Source organism: Triticum dicoccoides, chromosome 1A (assembly GCF_002162155.2).
Source record: "Triticum dicoccoides isolate Atlit2015 ecotype Zavitan chromosome 1A, WEW_v2.0, whole genome shotgun sequence".
Taxonomy (NCBI): domain Eukaryota; kingdom Viridiplantae; phylum Streptophyta; class Magnoliopsida; order Poales; family Poaceae; genus Triticum; species Triticum dicoccoides.
Genome location: NC_041380.1, coordinates 43,132,460 through 43,152,173, shown reverse-complemented (window position 1 = coordinate 43,152,173; position 19,714 = coordinate 43,132,460). Strand labels below are relative to the sequence as shown.

General features: G+C 44.0%; 1 pseudogene; it reads left to right on the top strand.

The window, feature by feature from the left end:
- LOC119350821 overlaps positions 1-12,560 on the top strand; it is a 25,648-nt pseudogene extending 13,088 nt beyond the window's left edge.
- Positions 12,561-19,714: the final 7,154 nt, after the last annotated feature.

Sequence of the window (19,714 nt, the reverse complement as noted above, 5' to 3'; positions counted from 1 at the left end):
AGTGTAGTATCCCCGGCAGAACAGCTCTGCCGGAGCTCTAGATTGGTTCCGCTAAGGTTCCGCCTCGTGGCGGCGGAGTCTCATCTCGAAAAGTTCCTTCTTATTTTTTTCTCATCGAAAGACTTCATATAGCAGAAGATGGACGTCGGAGAGCCACCAGGGGTCCCACGAGGTAGGGGGCACGCCTTGGGGGGGGGGCGCCCCCACCCTCGTGAGCAGGGTGTGGGCCCCCTGGCCTTCATCTTTGGCGAGGATTTTTCTTTATTTATTTTAAGATTCTCCGTGGAGTTTCAGGAATTTTGGAGTTGTGTAGAATAGGTCTCAATATTTGCTCCTTTTCCAGCCCAGAATTCCAGCTATCGGCATTCTCCCTCCGTATGTAAACCTTGTAAAATAAGAGAGAATAGCCATAAGTATTGTGACATAAAGTGAAATAACAGTCCATAATGCAATAAATATTGATATAAAAGCATGATACAAAATGGACGTATAAACTCCCCCAAGCTTAGACCTCGCTTGTCCTCAAGCGAAAAGCCGATAACAATAAATATGTCCTCATGTTTAGAGGTAGAGGCGTCGATAAAAAAATAAAATACGGACATGAAGGCATCATGATTATTCTCATAACAGCAACATATATAGATTTTGTCATATGATTACTTATGTTCAAGTGATGATCTATTCACAATGCAGAAGTATAAATCATAAACCTTATTGGACTCCGACAAACTATAATCTCAGTCATTGAAGCAATTGCAATTTATCATAACATCGAAAAGAGTCTATGTCAGAGCTAAAAAGCAAGTCCACATACTCAACTATCATTTAGTCCTCCATAATTGCTAACACTCACGCAATACTTGTGGTTACGGAGTTTTAATCGGACACAGAGAAAGATAGGGGCTTATAGTTTTGCCCCACAACCTTTTACCTCAAGGGTAATGTCAACAATAATGGTTCATGCTCCCCTACATCCAATTAGATATATATATCATGTTCTTTCCAACATGCTGAGCTTGCCAAAGGATAAAATGAAAAAGAAAAGGTGAAGATCACCATGACTCTTGCGTAAGGTAGAAGATAATAATAAAGGATAGGCCCTTCGCAGAGGAAGCAGAGGTTGCCATGCGCTTTTATGGTTGGATGCATAAAATCTCAATGCGAAAGAACGTCACTTTATATTGCCCCTTGTGATATGAACGTTTATTATGCAGTCCGTCGCTTTTATTACTTCCACATCACAAGATCGTATAAAGCTTATTTCTCCCACACCAATCAATCATACATATTTAGAGCAATTTTTATTGTTTTGCACTGATGACAACTTACTTGAAGGATCTTACTCAATCCATAGGTAGATATGGTGGACTCTCATGGCAAAACTGGTTTAAGGGTATTTGGAAGCACAAGTAGTATTTCTACTTGGTGCTGAGAATTTGGCTAGCATGAGGGGGAAAGGCAAGCTCAACAATTAGAGGATCCATGACAACATACTTTATCTCAGATATAAGAAAGACATAACTCATTACGTTGTCTTCCTTGTCCAACATCAACCCTTTAGCATGTCATATTTTAATGAGTGCTCCCAATCATAAAAGATGTCAATGATAATATATCTATATGTGAAAACCTTTCTTTCCTTATTACTTCCTATTAATTGCAACAATGACCAAAGCTATGTCTGCCAACTCCCAACAACTTTTAATCATCATACTCTTTCTATGTGAAGTCATTACTCTCAATAAGATCAATATGAAATTTTTGTTTCTTTTTATTCTTTTTCTCTTTTCTTTTATTCACCCAAGATCATGGGAAAATAATCAAGCCCTTGACTCAACACTAATCTTTATTATATATAGCTCACGGACTCGATTACAAAGAGAGATCATAAAGCAAAACTCAAAACTAGATCATGCCATAAACTTTATTCTACTAGATCAAGATACTATTAATAGGATCGAACTAAGAAAAAAGGGTAAAGATAGGAGTTGTGATGGTGATACAATACTGGGGCACCTCCCCAAGCTTGGCAGTTGCCAAGGAGAGTGCCCATACCCATGTGATTATATCTCCTTTGTCGGTGAAGAAGGTGGTGGTGATGTTGGCTTAGTTGATGGCTTAGGCTTCTCCCTTAATTTGCGCTTGAGGACGGCATTTTGATCCCTCAGATCATCAATCTCCCACTTCAGGGTTAATATCTTTTTGCATAGGTCCTGCTTATTTTCCTGCAAGAGACGAAAAGGGATAAACTCGAACTTGGGTTTCTTTACCCTATCAGGGAGACTTGACTTTTTGAACTCCACGTGCATGTCCCCAGGTTGAGGTAATGGTGCTTCATCTTCATCTGAGCTCGTCTCCTCCTTCCCCTTGGGTTCATAGTCCTCTTCTTCCTCCGTGGTCCATCCATCGTGTTCCACATCTCCATAGACCTTTGGATTTGCTAAGTAATCATCCACATAGCTTTCTCTTTCCGAATCCTGGGAAGACATGTTGATTTAATCTGCAAAGGGACAGCTCGAAACAAAAACAGAGGATATCTGCGTGATACGGGAGTCAAAACCTTCGGGAGGTTATATAATGAATTTTTACCGAGCAAAATATGTATCGTGCAAGAAAACAGAGTCCGGAAGGCACACGAGGTGCTCACGAGGTAGGGGGCGCACCCAGAGGGGTAGGGCGCGCCCACCACCCTCGTGGAGCCCTCGTGTCCTTCTCGGACTGCTACTTATTTTTCTATTTTTCTAAATATTCCAAAACAGAGAAATATTGCCTTAAAAATTGTTTTGGAGTCGGTTTACTTACCGTACCACATACCTATTCCTTTTCGAAATCTGAAATGCTATGGGAGGTGTCCCTTATGTATTCCTCTGGGGTTACGGTTTCGATAATATTGGTTTCAACATTTATGGGATTACCTGAGATATAATGTTTGATTCTTTGACCGTTTACCACCTTCGGATTTGTGCCCTTGAAGTTGCTGATTTTTATGGCACCGGAACGATATACCTCTTTGATAACATAGGGGCCTTCCCATTTAGAGAGAAGTTTTCCTGCAAAAAATCTTAAACGAGAGTTGTATAGCAATACATAATCACCTACATTAAACTCACGCTTTTGTATCCTTTTGTCATGCCATCTTTTAACTTTTTCTTTAAACAACTTGGCATTTTCATAAGCTTGGGTTCTCCATTCATCAAGTGAGCTAATATCAAATAACCTCTTCTCACCGGTGAGTTTAAAATCATAGTTGAGCTCTTTAATAGCCCAATACGCCTTATGTTCTAGTTCGAGAGGCAAGTGACATGCTTTTCCATAAACCATTTTATACGAGACATACTCATAGGATTTTTATATGCAGTTCTATAAGCCCATAATGCATCATCAAGTTTCTTGGACCAATTCTTTCTAGACCTATTAACATTCTTTTGCAAAATTAATTTGAGCTCTCTATTGCTCAACTCTACTTGACCACTAGACTGTGGGTGATAAGAAGATGCAATTCTATGATTAACATCATATTTAGCAAGCATTTTACGGAAAGCACCATGAATAAAGTGTGAACCACCATCAGTCATTAAATATCTAGGGACTCCAAACCTTGGGAAAATAACTTCCTTAAGCATTTTAATAGAAGTGTTATGATCAGCACTACTAGTTGGAATAGCTTCTACCCACTTAGTAACGTAATCAACAACAACTAAAATATGAGTATATCCATTAGAGGCAGGAAAAGGTCCCATATAATCAAAGCCCCAAACATCAAACGGTTCAATAACAAGTGAATAATTCATAGGCATTTCTTGACGTCTACTAATATTACCAATTCTTTGACATTCATCACAAGACAAGACAAACTTACGGGCATCCTTGAAGAGAGTAGGCCAATAAAAACCAGATTGCAATACCTTATGTGCAGTTCTATCTCTAGCGTGGTGTCCTCCATAAGCCTCGGAATGACACTTGCGTAGGATCTGTTCCTGTTCATGCTCAGGTACACAACGTCTAATAATACTATCTACTCCTTCTTTATAAAGATGTGGGTCATCCCAAAAGTAATGTCTTAAATCATAGAAAAACTTTTTCTTTTGTTGGTATGTGAAGCTAGGTGGTATAAACTTAGCAACAATATAATTAGCATAATCAGCATACCATGGAGTACTACGAGAAGTACTTATAACATTTAATTGTTCATCAGGAAAGCTATCATCAATAGGTAGTGGGTCATTAAGAACATTCTCTAACCTAGACAAGTTGTCTGCAACGGGGTTCTCAGCTCCCTTTCTATCAACAATATGCAAATCAAATTCTTGTAGCAAGAGAACCCATCTAATAAGTCTAGGTTTAGCATCTTTCTTTTCCATAAGGTATTTAATAGCAGCATGATCAGTATGAATAGTTACTTTAGAATCAACAATATAAGGTCTGAACTTATCACAAGCAAATACAACTGCTAAAAGCTCTTTTTCAGTAGTAGCATAATTTCTTTGAGCATTGTCTAGAGTCTCACTAGCATAATGAATAACATTTAATTTCTTATCAACTCTTTGCCCTAGAATAGCACCTACAGCATAATCACTAGCATCACACATAATTTCAAAGGGTAAATTTCAATCAGGTAGCTGAACAACAGGTGCAGAGACTAATGCTTTCTTAAGTATTTCAAATGCTTCTACACAATCATCATCAAAGACAAATGGTATATCTTTTTGCAATAAATTAGTCAGAGGCCGAGAAATTTTTGAGAAGTCCTTAATGAACCTCCTGTAAAATCCACCATGACCAAGGAAACTTCTTATACCTTTGATGTCCTTGGGACATGGCATCTTTTCAATCGCATCAACCTTGGCTTTATCAACTTCAATACCTCTTTCAGAAACTTTATGCCCCAAGACAATACCTTCATTAACCATAAAGTGGCACTTTTCCCAATTCAAGACAAGATTAGTTTCTTCACATCTCTGCAAAACTCAATCAAGATTGCTCAAGCAATCATCAAAAGAGGAACCATAGACAGAAAAATCGTCCATGAAAACCTCACAAATCTTTTCACAAAAGTCAGAGAATATAGCCATCATGCATCTTTGAAAGGTAGCAGGTGCATTACATAAACCAAAAGGCATATGTCTATAAGCAAAAGTATCAAAAGGGCATGTAAAAGTAGTCTTTGATTGATCTCTAGCCGACACAGGTATTTGAGAGAAACCAGAATAACCATCTAGAAAGCAATAGTGTGTATGTTTGCATAATCTTTCTAGCATTTGATCAATAAAAGGTAAGGGGTAATGATCTTTCTTAGTAGCTTTATTTAATTTGCGGAAATCAATTACCATCCTATAACATGTAATAATTCTTTGTGGAATCAATTCATCTTTATCATTAGGAACAACAGTAATACCTCCCTTCTTAGGGACACAATGGATAGGACTTACCCACTGACTATCAGCAACGGGATAGATTATACATGCCTCCAGAAGCTTGAGTATTTCTTTTCTTACCACTTCTTTCATTTTAGGATTCAGACGTCGTTGAGGATCACGAACTGGTTTGGCATCTGCTTCCAAATTTATTTTATGTTGACATAGAGTGGGACTAATGCCCTTAAGATCATCAAGAGTATATCCAATAGCAGCACGATGCTTCTTCAGAGTTTTCAATAATCTTTCTTCTTCATGCTCTGAAAGGTAAGCACTAATAATAACAGGATATATCTTCTTTTCATCAAGATAAGCATATTTAAGATTATCAGGCAACGGTTTAAGCTCAAACACGGGATCACCCTTGGGTGGAGGAGGATCCCCTAAGATTTCAACAGGCAAATTGTGATGCAGAATAGGTTCCTGTTTAAAGAATACTTCATCTATTTCCCTTCTTTCATTCATGAACATATCATTTTCATGGTCTAGCAAATAGTGTTCTAAATGATCACTAGGAGGTACGGCAATAGAAGCAAGACCAATAATTTCATCCTTACTAGGTAATTCTTCCTCACGATGTTGTCTACTAAATTTAGAGAAATTAAACTCATGAACCATATCATCCAAGCCAATTGTAACAACATTCTTTTTGCAATCTACCCTAGCATTAATAGTGTTCAAGAAGGGTCTACCAAATATAATGGGACAAAAGCTATCTTGCGGAGAAGTAAGAACAAGAAAATCAACATGATATTTAGTTTTCCCACACAAGACTTCAACATCTCTAACAATTCCAATTGGTGAAATAGTATCTCTATTGGCAAGTTTAATTGTGACATCAATACCTTCTAACTCAGCAGGTGCAATTTCATTCTTAATTTCTTTGTATAAAGTATGCGGTATAACACTAGCACTCGCACCCATATCACATAAGCCATGATAACAATGATCTCCTATTTTAACAGAAATAACAGGCATGGCTACCACAGGTCTATGTTTATCTTTAGAACAAGGTTTAGCAATTCTAGCAGTTTCACCTTCGAACTGAATAACATGCCCATCAATATTATCAGACAAGAGATCTTTAACAATAGCAATATTAGGTTCTACTTTAACTTGCTCAAGAGGTGTATAAGTTCTAATATTGCTTTTACGAACAACAGTTAAAGCTTTAGCATGATCCTTTACTCTAACAGAGGAAGGTGGTTTCTCAACATAAGAAGTAGGAACAATAGGATCATTATAAGTGACAGTCTTTTCTTCAACTTTAATAGGTGCAGCTACTTTTACTTCTATGGGAGGATGATATTTAAACCACTTCTCCTTAGGGAGATCAACATAAGTAGCAAAAGATTCACAGAAAGAAGCTACTATCTCAGAGTCAAGTCCATATTTAGTGCTAAACTTACGAAAAATATCAGTGTCCATAAAAGATTTAACACAATCAAACTTAGGTGTCATACCTGACTCCTTACCTTCGTCAAGGTCCCAATCTTCAGAGTTGCGTTTAATTCTATTCAATAAATTCCATCTGAATTCAATAGTCTTCATCATAAAAGAGCCAGCACAAAAAGTATCGAGCATGGTTTGATTATTATGAGAAAGCCGAGCATAAACACTTTGCATAATTATTTCTCTCGAGAGCTCATGATTGGGGCATGAATATAACATTGATTTAAGACTCCCCCAAGCTTGAGCGATGCTTTCTCCTTCGCGAGGCCAGAAATTTTATATATATATATATATATATATATATATATATATATATATATATATATATATATATATATATATATATATATATAATTGCGATCACGATGAACAAGATGCATAGGGTAATACTCTTGATGAAATTCCAACTTCAATCTTTTATAGTTCCATGATCTCATATCATCACATAGCCTATACCATATCAATGCGTCTCCCTTCAAAGATAAAGGGAAGGCCTTCTTCTTAGCAACATCATCGGGTATACCTGCAAGCTTAAATAATCCACAAACTTCATCCACATATATTAAGTGCTCATCAGGATGCTTTGTTCCATCTCCTGTAAAAGGGTTAGCTAGCAGTTTTTCCATCATACCCGAAGGAAATTCAAAAGGAGCTTCATTTTCAATAGGTTCAGTAGGTTGAGGAGCAAATCTTTGCTCTACTGGACGGGGTGAAGATACCCCGAACAAGCCCCTCAGAGAATTACTTTCCATAGTAGCAAGTGACAGTAAATTTCAGCACACTATATAAATTTTTCCTTACCAAATTCCACCTACCAAAGGTGTTACACTCCCCGGCAATGGCGCCAGAAAAGAGTCTTGATGACCCACAAGTATAGGGGATCTATCGTAGTCCTTTCGATAAGTAAGAGTGTCGAACCCAACGAGGAGCAGAAGGAAATGATAAGTGGTTTTCAGCAAGGTATTCTCTGCAAGTACTGAAATAAGTGGTAACAGATAGTTTTGTGATAAGATAAATTGTGACGAGCAACAAGTAACAAAAGTAAATAAAGTGCAGCAAGGTGGCCCAATCCTTTTTGTAGCAAAGGACAAGCCAGAACAAACTCTTATATAAGGAAAAGCGCTCCCGAGGACACATGGGAATATCGTCAAGCTAGTTTTCATCACGTTCATATGATTCGCGTTCGATACTTTGATAATTTGATATGTGGGTGGACCGGTGCTTGGGTGCTGTTCTTACTTGAACAAGCATCCCACTTATGATTAACCTCTATTGCAAGCATCCGCAACTACAACAAAAGTATTAAGGTAAACCTAACCATAGCATGAAACATGTGGATCCAAATCAGCCCCTTACGAAGCAACGCATAAACTAGGGTTTAAGCTTCTGTCACTCTAGCAACTCATCATCTACGTATTACTTCCCAATGCCTTCCTCTAGGCCCAAATAATGGTGAAGTGTTATGTAGTCGACGTTCACATAACACCGCTAGAGGCTAGACAACATACATCTTATCAAAATATCAAACGAATACCAAATTCACATGACTACTAATAGCAAGACTTCTCCCTTGTCCTCAGGAACAAACGTAATTACTCACAAAGCATATTCATGTTCATAATCAAAGGGGTAATAATATGCATATAGGATCTGAACATATGATCTTTCACCAAATAAACCAACTAGCATCAACTACAAGGAGTAATCAACACTACTAGCAACCTACTAGCACCAATCCCGGACTTTGAGATAAGAATTGGATACAAGAGATGAACTAGGATTTGGAGATGAGATGGTGCTGGTGAAGATGTTGATGGAGATTGCCCTCTCCCGATGAGAGGAGCGTTGGTGATGACGATGGTGATGATTTCCCCCTCCCGGAGGGAAGTATCCCCGGCAGAACAACTCTGTTGGAGCTCTAGATTGGTTCCGCCAAGGTTTCGGCTCGGGGCGGCGGAGTCTCGTCCCGAAAAGTTCCTTCTTATTTTTTTCTCATCGAAAGACTTAATATAGCAGAAGATGAACATCGGAGAGCCACCAGGGGGCCACGAGGTAGGGGGTGCGCCTTGGGGGGCGCCCCCCACCCTCGTGAGCAGAGTGTGGACCCCCTGGCCTTCATCTTTGGCGAGGATTTTTCTTTATTTATTTTAAGATATTCCGTGGAGTTTCAGGACTTTTGGAGTTGCGCAGAATAGGTCTCTAATATTTGCTCCTTTTCCAGCCCAGAATTCCAGCTGCCGGCATTCTCCCTCCTTATGTAAACCTTGCAAAATAAGAGAGAATAGCCATAAGTATTGTGACATAAAGTGAAATAACAGTCCATAATGCAATAAATATTGATATAAAAGCATGATGCAAAATGGACGTATCACAAGCCACGCGGGCGGTGGCGCTACCTCATGCTCATCCTCGATCTCCTCTTCTCGACTGCCTGGGAGCACGTGGTCCGGTTGTGTGGGAGAGGTATCCCATTCCAAGGGTGGCGCACAGGGAGAAGATCTAGAGTGCATCGGGAATCTCCATCTGGTGCACAGTAGCAGCTGGACGAGGCAGCACCACGGGCACAATCCCCTGGTTGCAGCACGAGCGCTCCGTCAGTGAGGACCGCAGCAATTGAGACACCGCCGAGTTGCGCTGCTTCCTGGCGAGGTGTGGCAACATGGAGCAGAGTGCGATGGAGATGATGATGCTGAGCTGCACTTTTCCTGAGCTGCGTCTTCCTTTTGGCCAAGCAGCACGATGGCGCAGGGCATCGCTCAGCAGCCGTCAACGGCGTGGCACACGTGCGTGGCCCATGGGAGAAACCACCACTGTTCGGCCATGGACGACACACGTAGTGCGGGCTAGATGTTTGATGAAATATCTCAATAAGCCAATGTGAGAAGGAAGAAGGTAGGGGAGGGAAATACCGCCACCTGGACGAAGACTAGTCAAAACCGCGTCCAGTCAGCAACGATGCCAGATAAGACGAGACAAGGGACTAAGGCTGTGTTTGGTTGGACTTCAACTTCCAACTTCTAGGCCCAAAAGCTATAATCTGTACCAAAGGGTGTTCCCGGGAAGGCAGATTCGTAAGAAGTTGTAACTTCTTCCAGTGCAAATCCCGCAGCCCACATACCCCAACTTGTCCAGCTTCTCAGCAGACCGTTTTGCTAACTTACCTGAGAGTTGAGGGTTATTTACCCACCTTTGCCACTCCCTAGTGAAAACGATTCGCTGCGATAAGAAAAATCTCCTCGTACCATCGACAGCAAAATTGTCATAATTTTCCTTTGCAAAAGGGCCGTCTTATTGCCTATCAATGTATATATCACCATTTTACGGTCAAGTTGCACATAAAAATATTGAATTATTGTCCAGGGTCATTACAGACAATTCACAATCAAATCTGCAGTTTCACAGCTGTTTCAGCCAAACGACTTCCAGCTTTTCCACAGCTAAAAGTTCACAGCAGCTTTTTCACAGCTCGCAGCTCACAGCAGCTTTTACAGAATCTGTAGCTCAACCAAACAAGGCTGTGTTTGGTTGAGCTTTTTCAGCCAACTTCTAGCTTTTCAAAGCTAGAAGCTAACCAAAGGCAGAAAACTAGAAGCAGAAGTTGTAAAAGCTACCAGATTTTCGTAGTGTAATTTCAAAGCAGGCGTTACCCCAACTTCAGACTGGTATTTTTAGCTGTCCCCTAGTAGTTGGCATGTATTTACCCACCATTGCCACTCCGAAGTGGAAAACGGTTCGGGCTGGTCAAGGGCAGCCCACGAGAGAGGAGGCCTAGTCGAGACCAGCTCCTCTGCTCGATCCCCATCGACACCAGCGGCAGCTAGGGTTCCTAGCCGCTGCCAGCGCCGTCGCCGCCCCTCCACCGACGCTTGCCAAGCTGCCGGCGCCGCCTCCCGCCTCCGCCTCCACGCCTCGACCTCCTCCTCCGCTACTCTTCAGCTGCCTCCCCGCCTCTCCAAGTCGCGTGGGAACCAGTAAGGTCGCCGCCCTCCACCGCTGTGCGCGCTGCCGCCGGCGACGTCTCCGGCAGCCCCGCCGCGACCTCTTCCCTCCAGTCTTGAAGGTAGCTTCTCCCTTTCCTCCACTCCCCCTTCCCCTCCCGCCTCCTATAGAAGTGTTGTTGCAGCGATTGAGATTGTGGCGATTGAAGTAGCTGCTCTCTGTATCAAAAGTATTTATGTTAGTGATGAAATGGATGATTGTGGTGATTTTTTTGCTAGTATTGCTGCAGCTGCACATTGTTGTATGTTCCTGTATAGTGGTTTTTTGTCATATATTGATCTATTGCTATGTCATTATTTTGCTTGATTGAAGAATGACTGAAAAAGCGGTGTGGGATGATGCAAATCTGAAGAAACTCATAGATATATTCAGAGAAGAGGTTGAAAATGGGAATAGGCCCATAAGTTATTTAAATAAGAAGGGTTGGAAGAATGTTTTGGAGAAATGGGAAGTAAGAACGGGAAAGAAGTATCCCAAGGATAAATTCAAGAACAAATGGGATGCAATAAAAAGTGACTCTATTTTTTTCATGGTGTTGAAAAATGAAGCAACCGGGCTTGGATGGGATGATGCAAAGAGAACCGTTGTTTGCTCTCAAGAATGGTGGGATGAACATGTTGCGGTACGTGTAGCATTACCTAATTTGTACTTTTTTATTTGGCATGCTTTTGAATGATTGCATTACCTAATTTGTATATTCTTTTTCAGAGATGCTAGGAGATCACTGGAAAGAAATGCAATCATTTGAAGTTCAAACGGCAGGGACCGAAGCATCTTGAAGATTTACACTTCATTTTTCACAATGTACATGTCACAGGGGCTAGTGCTTCCTGTGCTGGAGATATATCATATGATGAATCAAGTGATGATAATGCGGTCCTTTTGGAGAAACCCGATAATAGTGATGAAATGAGGTTGGCATCTTTGAAGAAACCAAAAACAACCAAGAAGCGCAAGCAACCTTCAATGAAAAACGAGGAGAAGGAAGAGAAGAGTCCTTTCCTACGATTGTACAGGCAGACATGCGAGAAGATAGAAAGTGGAGTGGAGAAGATAACATCTAGTGTTGAAGCATCATCAGCTCCTCATGCAACCAACCTTGTCCTCACAATTTCGGAGGCCATGAAGTTGGTCAAAGATTGTGGTGTCAAAGAAAAAACTGCTCTCATGCACACAACCCTCACTCTTATAGTGAAGCCTGAGTTTAGGGAAATTTTCAATGTTCTTGAAACAAAAGAAGGGAGGTTTGATTTTCTGGAGAGGGAGCATGAGAAGGAGATGTTGAAGCACGTGTTGTGAACCATATTTTCTCATGTTGTAGAAGTACATTTCCTTCCATTGTAGAACCTTATTTGCTTAAGTTGTGAACCTTATTTGTTTATGTTGTGAACCTTATTTGCTTATATCAATCATATTTGCTTGTGTTGTAAACTATATATGTTGTGAGAATATTTTCTTGTGTTGTGAACTATATATGTTGTGAGAATATTTGCTTGTGTTGTTGAACCGTATCTATGTTGGGACAAATATTTTCTATATTGCTGACGATGAATGTGTTAACATCATTATATTCCTGTGTAGATGGATGCAAGGATGGAAGAAGTGGCCAGAAAGGGACAAGAGGGAATGAAACTTCTTGCTGAACTTGCAAAGGAGGCTGCTATCAAGGGAAACCTAGGTAACCTCTATGTTTAGCGGTACTTGAACAAAACATACAGAGATGCTAAGCAAACTGGACTAGAATGGGTCATGGAGTGTTATGGTCGGCCTAGATACTTCTATAAAATGTTTCGGATGAATCCGGAAGTTTTCATGGCACTTCATGATTTTCTTGTTTCTACATATGGTTTGACGTCAACTAGTAATGTTTCATCAATTGAGTCATTAGCCATGTTCTTATGGATTGTTGGAGGCCCTCAATCATTTGCTCAAGCCGAAAATCGTTTCGTGCGCTCCCTTTGGACAGTTCACACAAAGTTTAAGGAAGTTTTGCTATGTTTGCGCAAGTTAGCGACAGATAACATCAAACCGATAGATCCTACAATTAGCGATGATCATGAAAAGATTAGAGAAGAACGTTTCTGGCCTCATTTCAAAGGCGCTATTGGTGCCATAGATGGATCTCATGTACCGGTGACAGTGCCCGCAGATGATGTGGTTAACCATAGATGTTGGCATGGTTTTACATCTCAAAATGTGCTTGCAATATGTGACTTTGACATGAGGTTTACCTTCGTGATTGCGGGTTGGCCGGGTTGTGCACATGACTCAAGGATCTTGAATCATGCATTAGCACACTTCTCTTCATTTCCTGTACCTCCCAAAGGTATAACATAACAACACATATCATCATTATTATATTCTTATGTGAGATGCTCACTTGGTGATTTGGTGTTTTCAGGAAAATACTATCTTGTGGACTCTGGGTATGCAAACCGAACAGGATATCTTGCTCCTTTTAAGGGGGGTACATACCATCTACCAGAATTTCGTCTTCGTCGTCACCGCCCACCTCAAGGGAAGTACGAGTTGTTCAACTTTTCACATTTGTCCCTTCGCAATGTTGTTGAGCGTGCTTGTGGGGTGCTTAAGCAGAAATGACGCATATTGAAAGGAGTCCCAAGTTTCTCACCTCGGACGCAAAAGCATATCATTATTGCTTGCATGGCATTGCACAACTTCATTCGTGATAGCAAGTTGAGTGACAATATTTTTGTTAAATGTGATGCCGATGATGAGTATGTACCTCCAGTGCTATGACGTGAAGTAGCATAAACAGAAGCGGACCCCGTTGAAGAGGAGGAGAACGAAGATACCATATATATCTTGATGGAGGTCATCATGTGAACACTATATATGAAACTTCACTAGGATGGCTGCAATCACGAGCACCCGTTCGTGTTGGGATCTGGTCCCTGCCCTTTACCTCTTTTGATTTCTTTGATATTGAGTGGTTGAACGTTATTTCCTTATATAGACACCGGGCTGCAAATGGCCAGTAGTGGCAGGTCATAGGCTGGCAAAAGTGGCAGGTGGCCAGACTTGGGCCCAGCCTCGTTCGGCTTGGGGGAACTTTCTGCCCAGCTACTTGCTCGGTTCCAGCCCGTGTGCATGGTTCGCACGTAACCTTTTGTTTTTGTGTGTATCATTTTTTAGTAGCATCGTAGCTTGGTGGGCTGCTGTTGACATTGTAGTTAACATCTGACTCATCGGGACATAGGATCGTAACCAGTTTTCTAGACTAGTGTGTGCACTTGACTCATCGTGAAAAGCAAAGAAAAAATTGTGCACTGGACACGCCGCTTCCCTCGAGTGATCAAGCATTTTGTACATGTGCCATAGAATCGAAGCTGGTTATCACCGCTAACCTGGTCGCCTCTGTGTTTTGTTCAGCATTGTAAACACAAACATAATCGGTATCAAGTCATGCTGGTAATGTAAAGGGAGTGAGGTAAAACAGAAACGTGTTTGGTTCATCTCATGAAATGGAATCGCACTGATCCCATAGATGAACGGATTTTGGCTGCCGCATGTTGCCTTTGTTGCAATGGACGCCGGCGAGAGGAAAACTCAACAACGTCGCAGGACAAGCGCGTCAGCAGAAGGCAGTAGGCTGACACCACGTCAACGCGATGCTGCATTAGCTGCGGCAAGGGTCGGACAGCTCCGTCTGGTTGGCGTCCGACGGCAGTGGCAGCGGAGGCAGCCGGCCTGGACCTTAAGAAGAGAGCCGTGAGCTTGATCAGCTGGAGCATCTCCACGCTTGTCCCCGGTGCGGCAGCCGTACCCGCAGCGGCGGTGGAGGCCGGCGAGCTCGCCTCCGCCTGCCGCGTCCCCACTGAGCATCCCGTAGCACCAAGCAAGAAGCACGAGCAGCAACAACAGGGGCCCGCGACGCAGGTAATGGTAGGCCACGGCGACGGCAAGCTAGAGAATAGAGGTGCTGCTCAAGGCGTCGGCCTGCCTATATCCTCAGGGCCACCGGATCGAGCATCGCGTACAAGTTCTTGCTCGCCGACGGCACCACGCTGGCCTTTCGGCGCATGGCGAGAGCGGCGACGCCGTTAAGCTCAAGAACTTCGAGGCGTAGCCGCGTAGGTGCACGTCGTCGACTGATTCAGGCATCCCAAAATCCTCACCCATGACGAGAAGCTCTCACCCATGACTTAGCTGCCAGCAACCATGGCCGCTTGTGCCTTCGTACCGGCATAGAGAGAGAGAAAGAGAGAGATGGAAAGCAACTGCGGTGAGCGCGAGGTCCGTGCTGGATGGTGTCTGGAACTGGAAGAGAGAGAGAGAGAGCAGCGGCAACGAAGAGAGAAAGGAAACAGATCACGGGGGTAGGTGGGCGTAATCAGTTTTGAATAGCATCGTTATCTGATTATACATGGGTTCTCATTACGCCCGAGTCAAACCAAACAAGAAATAACGGAATCAGATCCCACACTAATCGGGTTACGTTACATATTGCCCAACCAAACAAAGCTACACTACAAAGATCATTCGTACTCGGTCTCCTAATTGTCTCCATGTGGTATTCCATGTGGTATGGCAGTCTTCTAATTATGAGGGTGTTTGGATCCAAAGGGCTATTTTTAGTCTGACTAAAAATAGTCTTTTTTAGAGGCTAAATTTCAAGCACCCCTAACTAAAAAGAGACTAGGACTAGTCTTGAGACTAAAAATTTTTAGTCATAGAAAACCTATTAAAATATGTATTAGCCCTCTCTCTCCTCATTTAATTTCTCTCCTTTAACACATGCGAGTTCTGGATTGGAGGGTTTGGAGGATAATAAATACTCAATAACTTGATTTTAGTCTCTTTAGTATTTGGATCCAAGCATGGGTGATGCTAGCAAGTTTTAGTCCCACTACTTTTAGTCATGCGACTAAAACGTATCAAACATTCTCTATGTACATGTGCTTAACATGTACTCCGTATTACTTGACCCCAATCCTTTGACTGTCACGCGCATTTCTTGGTCTCGTGATACTCATCATGTTTGAAGTCAACATGTGCCCATCACGCGACAAAACAATTCCTGCCATCCTTTTCACAGCACCCAATGCGCATCACTGCCGCCACAGTCCTGTTTCTCGATTTCCGTTCCCATGCTTATTAGCACAGACATAGTACATTCAGGGAAGGCATCTTCCAGCTTCACGCCTCAACTGCTCATTCATCCATACAAAATTGCCATTTAGACGGCAGAGACAAACTATTGTGTTATATATTTTCATTGTACACCTATATGGCAACACGTAAATTTCTACTCAATGGCATGAAAAAATCAGGGGGTAAATGGCAAAAAAAAATCATGGCGACACAATTAGTATGAGAAAAGTAGCCTGCGCTGCCCCCTCGCGCTTCAACAGCTCGATGGCGAGCTGGAGCGCTTTGGCGTTCTTGCGCAGGAGTCGTCACGCGTCCGACTCCGCCGTCGTCAGGGAGCGGCGGAGGACCAACGCGAGGAGCGCATCCTCGGGATCCACCGGCGCGTGCACTTGCCCGGCGCCGCGCCAAAGCCTACCCATCGCCGCGCTCTTATTTGCCCATTGTGGCGCTCTTCTTCACCCGTCTTCTTCTCTGAGTAGCCCGGTGTCGGCGAGGGCACGAGTACCCAACAGTGGCTATGGCTGAGAAGGGGCGGGGCGGCGACACGGCGTACCTGGAGTGGAGCGAAGCGGGCGATGCTTCCGTCAGTGCTGCGTGCCGGATGGGAGGGCCTGACAACCTCGCCCGCACTACGACGCTGGTGGAAGGGGGCGATGTGTAGGAACATGAGTTGTTGCCGCCTCGACACGCGCAGTGTGATGCCGAGAGCGACCGCATCGACGTCGGAGTCGTCGCTGCCGGAGCTCAAGCTACTGCGGTCGGAATCCATAGATCGAATTCGGAAGAGGGGACAGAGAGAGTGGGGTGGACTAGTTGACTGAGGTTGGGGTCGTCGGGCGGGGATATTTTGTGGGGTCGCAGCGGTCCACCGTGGGACGGACTGACGTGGCGGACGCGCTCGAGCCACCTCATATCCGCCCTACATTCGGGCTGGATATGAGGGGTGCCGGATAGCCCTGGTGTTTGGGGCCGGTCTGAGGTACCCTGGTGGCTCAGGTTTTTTTTGACCAGTCAGTGCCCGGTCTACCCACGTGGGCGTTTGAACCGGTATGATGTGTCCGTTGTAGATGCTTTTTTTTTGCGCACACCATACTTGATTTTTGGAAGTATTATTCTGCAAAACCAGAACGCTTTTGTTATTTTTGTAGCAACAGTAATGAGGGTGACCAAGTTATTAATGTTGGAGAGACCACTTATCTTTTAGTGCTCGGTCGGCTGGAGGAGGGAAATGAGATGCAGATAGGGTTGGGTCACCTTCCGGCTTCAATAGTCAGATTTGGACCTGAATATTTTTTGTGCTCATCGAACGTTGGGCAAAGACGTGTGTCCGCGCGGGATCCTCCGGTCAGTCCGACGTGGCGGGCACGTTTGAGTGTTCCTATATCCACCTTACATTTGGACTGAATATGGGGAGTGCCAGACAACCCTGGCGCTTCGGCCATCTGTGGGGAGCCCAGTTGGTGTTGTTTTTTGGTCCGGACAGTGACTGGGCAGCCCGCCCGAGCATTTGGAGCATATTTGAGGGATGCGGTTATAGATGTTGTTACATACAAGCACATCGTTGCACGGCTTTGCCAAGCACATTTTCTGGACATTGCAAATGCACCCTGGCCTAGCCTTTTCCACTCACCTCTTTTACACCGTGTGCGCGTTTGTATAGATGATAAAGGATTAGGGAGAGAGTGGTAGATAGTTAGCGATAGCACTGTTAGTGAGTGAGATAGCGGTATATAGTATTACCACATCATTAGATTAAAGGGGGACCTCCATTTTACATCGTTAGAACCATGCATACCCTGCATGAGGGAACCCTATTTTTTGAGTACGAGAACCTTTCTATACAGTGGATGTTGCACCCATCATCACCCCTTCTACATCGTGCAAGTTTACCGAATGGCTGTATTTGTGTTTTAATGACATGGTATCTTTTAAATGCCTCCACAACCCATTTACAATATTTTTGAGCGGACCATTGTATGGCTTTGGCCAAGCACATTTTCCGAACCTTGAAATGGCGCCTCAGTCTGGCCTTTTCCGCTCACACTCTAACTCTTGTACGCCCTCTGAGCTTTGATCTGGATGGCAAAGGATTAGAGAGAGAGAATGATAGATATAGAGAGCAAAGATTTGTTTGTGAATGATAGAGCGATATAGTTTCATCGCATCACTTAGATTGCACGGGAACCTACATTTTTCATTGTCGGAACCATGCACACTCGCACTGGGGGCACCCTCTTATGTGTGAACGAGAGCCTTTCTATATAGTGGGCGTTGCACTCATCGCCAACCGGCAGTAATGGTGGGGATCGCCTTCTTCTATTCGGATGAGAGGTCGTCCCATAAGGCTTTGGAGCTCGAGGAGGCCATGGTGGGTGTGGTGCAGAGAGAAGATGGAGAGCGGAGGAATGTGGATGGATGCGGTTGTGTTGCCGGCCTGGGGTTTAAATAGCGGGCGGAGGGCAGGCCGGGCGGCGAGGCCCTTAGTGGTGGGCGGCAAAGGGATGGACATGGGCGTGGCAGCTGTCAAGGCCCTCCATCAGCAGAGGAGGAACAAGCGGCAACGGAGGAGTGTAGGAAGCGGGCAAAACAAATGTAAAAAGGCTAGAGATGGAGGAAGCGATGGATAATTAGAGAGAGGGGGGGTCGATAGATAGCTATATATGGGATCAATGCACCGGTTAAATTACACATGAACCTCCATTTTATGTTGTCGGAACCATGCACATCGCAGTGGGGCATCTCTTTCATGTGAACACGAACCTTCCATATACTGATGACGTTGCACCTATCGGCACCCTTCCATGCAAGGTTTTTCGGTGGGTGCCCTCCGGGGCTGGATCATCACGGTCCTCTCGGGAGCTTTCCAATCTCCATTTCCCTTCACCGGTCCGTCGAAGCATGAGTCATATCGGGACCGGTGTGCCCGCCTCGTTGTCGCCATCGCGGCGGCGGTTGCGGCGGCACGGGCTACCGCAAAGGAGGAAGCCATCCGCGCAGCAGAGTAGGAACAAGCGACAACGGAGGAGTGAAGGAAGCGGGCAAAACAGATGTAAAATGACTAGAGATTGACGAAGCGATAGATAATTAGACACAACATCACCGCAACACTTACATTACCTGAAGAACCTCCGTTTACACTATCGGAACCATGCACACACCACCCGGCAGCACCCTTTTTTCCACACGGCAAACCTTCTCTATAGGCTAGATGATTCAACCATCATCATCATTCAACCCCCTGTAAGCCTTTTTACTATGCATGCACGTTAAAATCAGATATTAATACCAGACGTTTCAACTACCCTTTGTCTCACATTGTCGGGACCATGCTCACACACCCTTGGGGCAATTTTTTCTTGCACACGTGGCCTCCAACTCCTCTACCACCATGTCGATGTAGTGAGCACGGGCCTTGCCCATGGTGATGCCGGCATTGGCCACTGCGGTCGGTGGCACCAGCTCATCATCGGTCGCCTCTACCATTGGCTTGTCCGCAGCATCGACCTCCAGTGAGCTCGTCCGCCTGGCGGCCTGCCAACCGGCAGCAATGGTGGGGATCGCCTTCTTCTATTCCGATGAGAGGTCGTCCCATGAGGGAGTTCGAGGAGACCATGGTGGGTGTGGTGCAGAGAGAAGATGGATAGCGGAGGAAGGTGGATGGATGCGGTTGTGTTGCCGGCCTGGGGTTTAAATAGTGGGCGAAGGGCAGGCCGGGCGGCGAGGCCCTTAGTGCT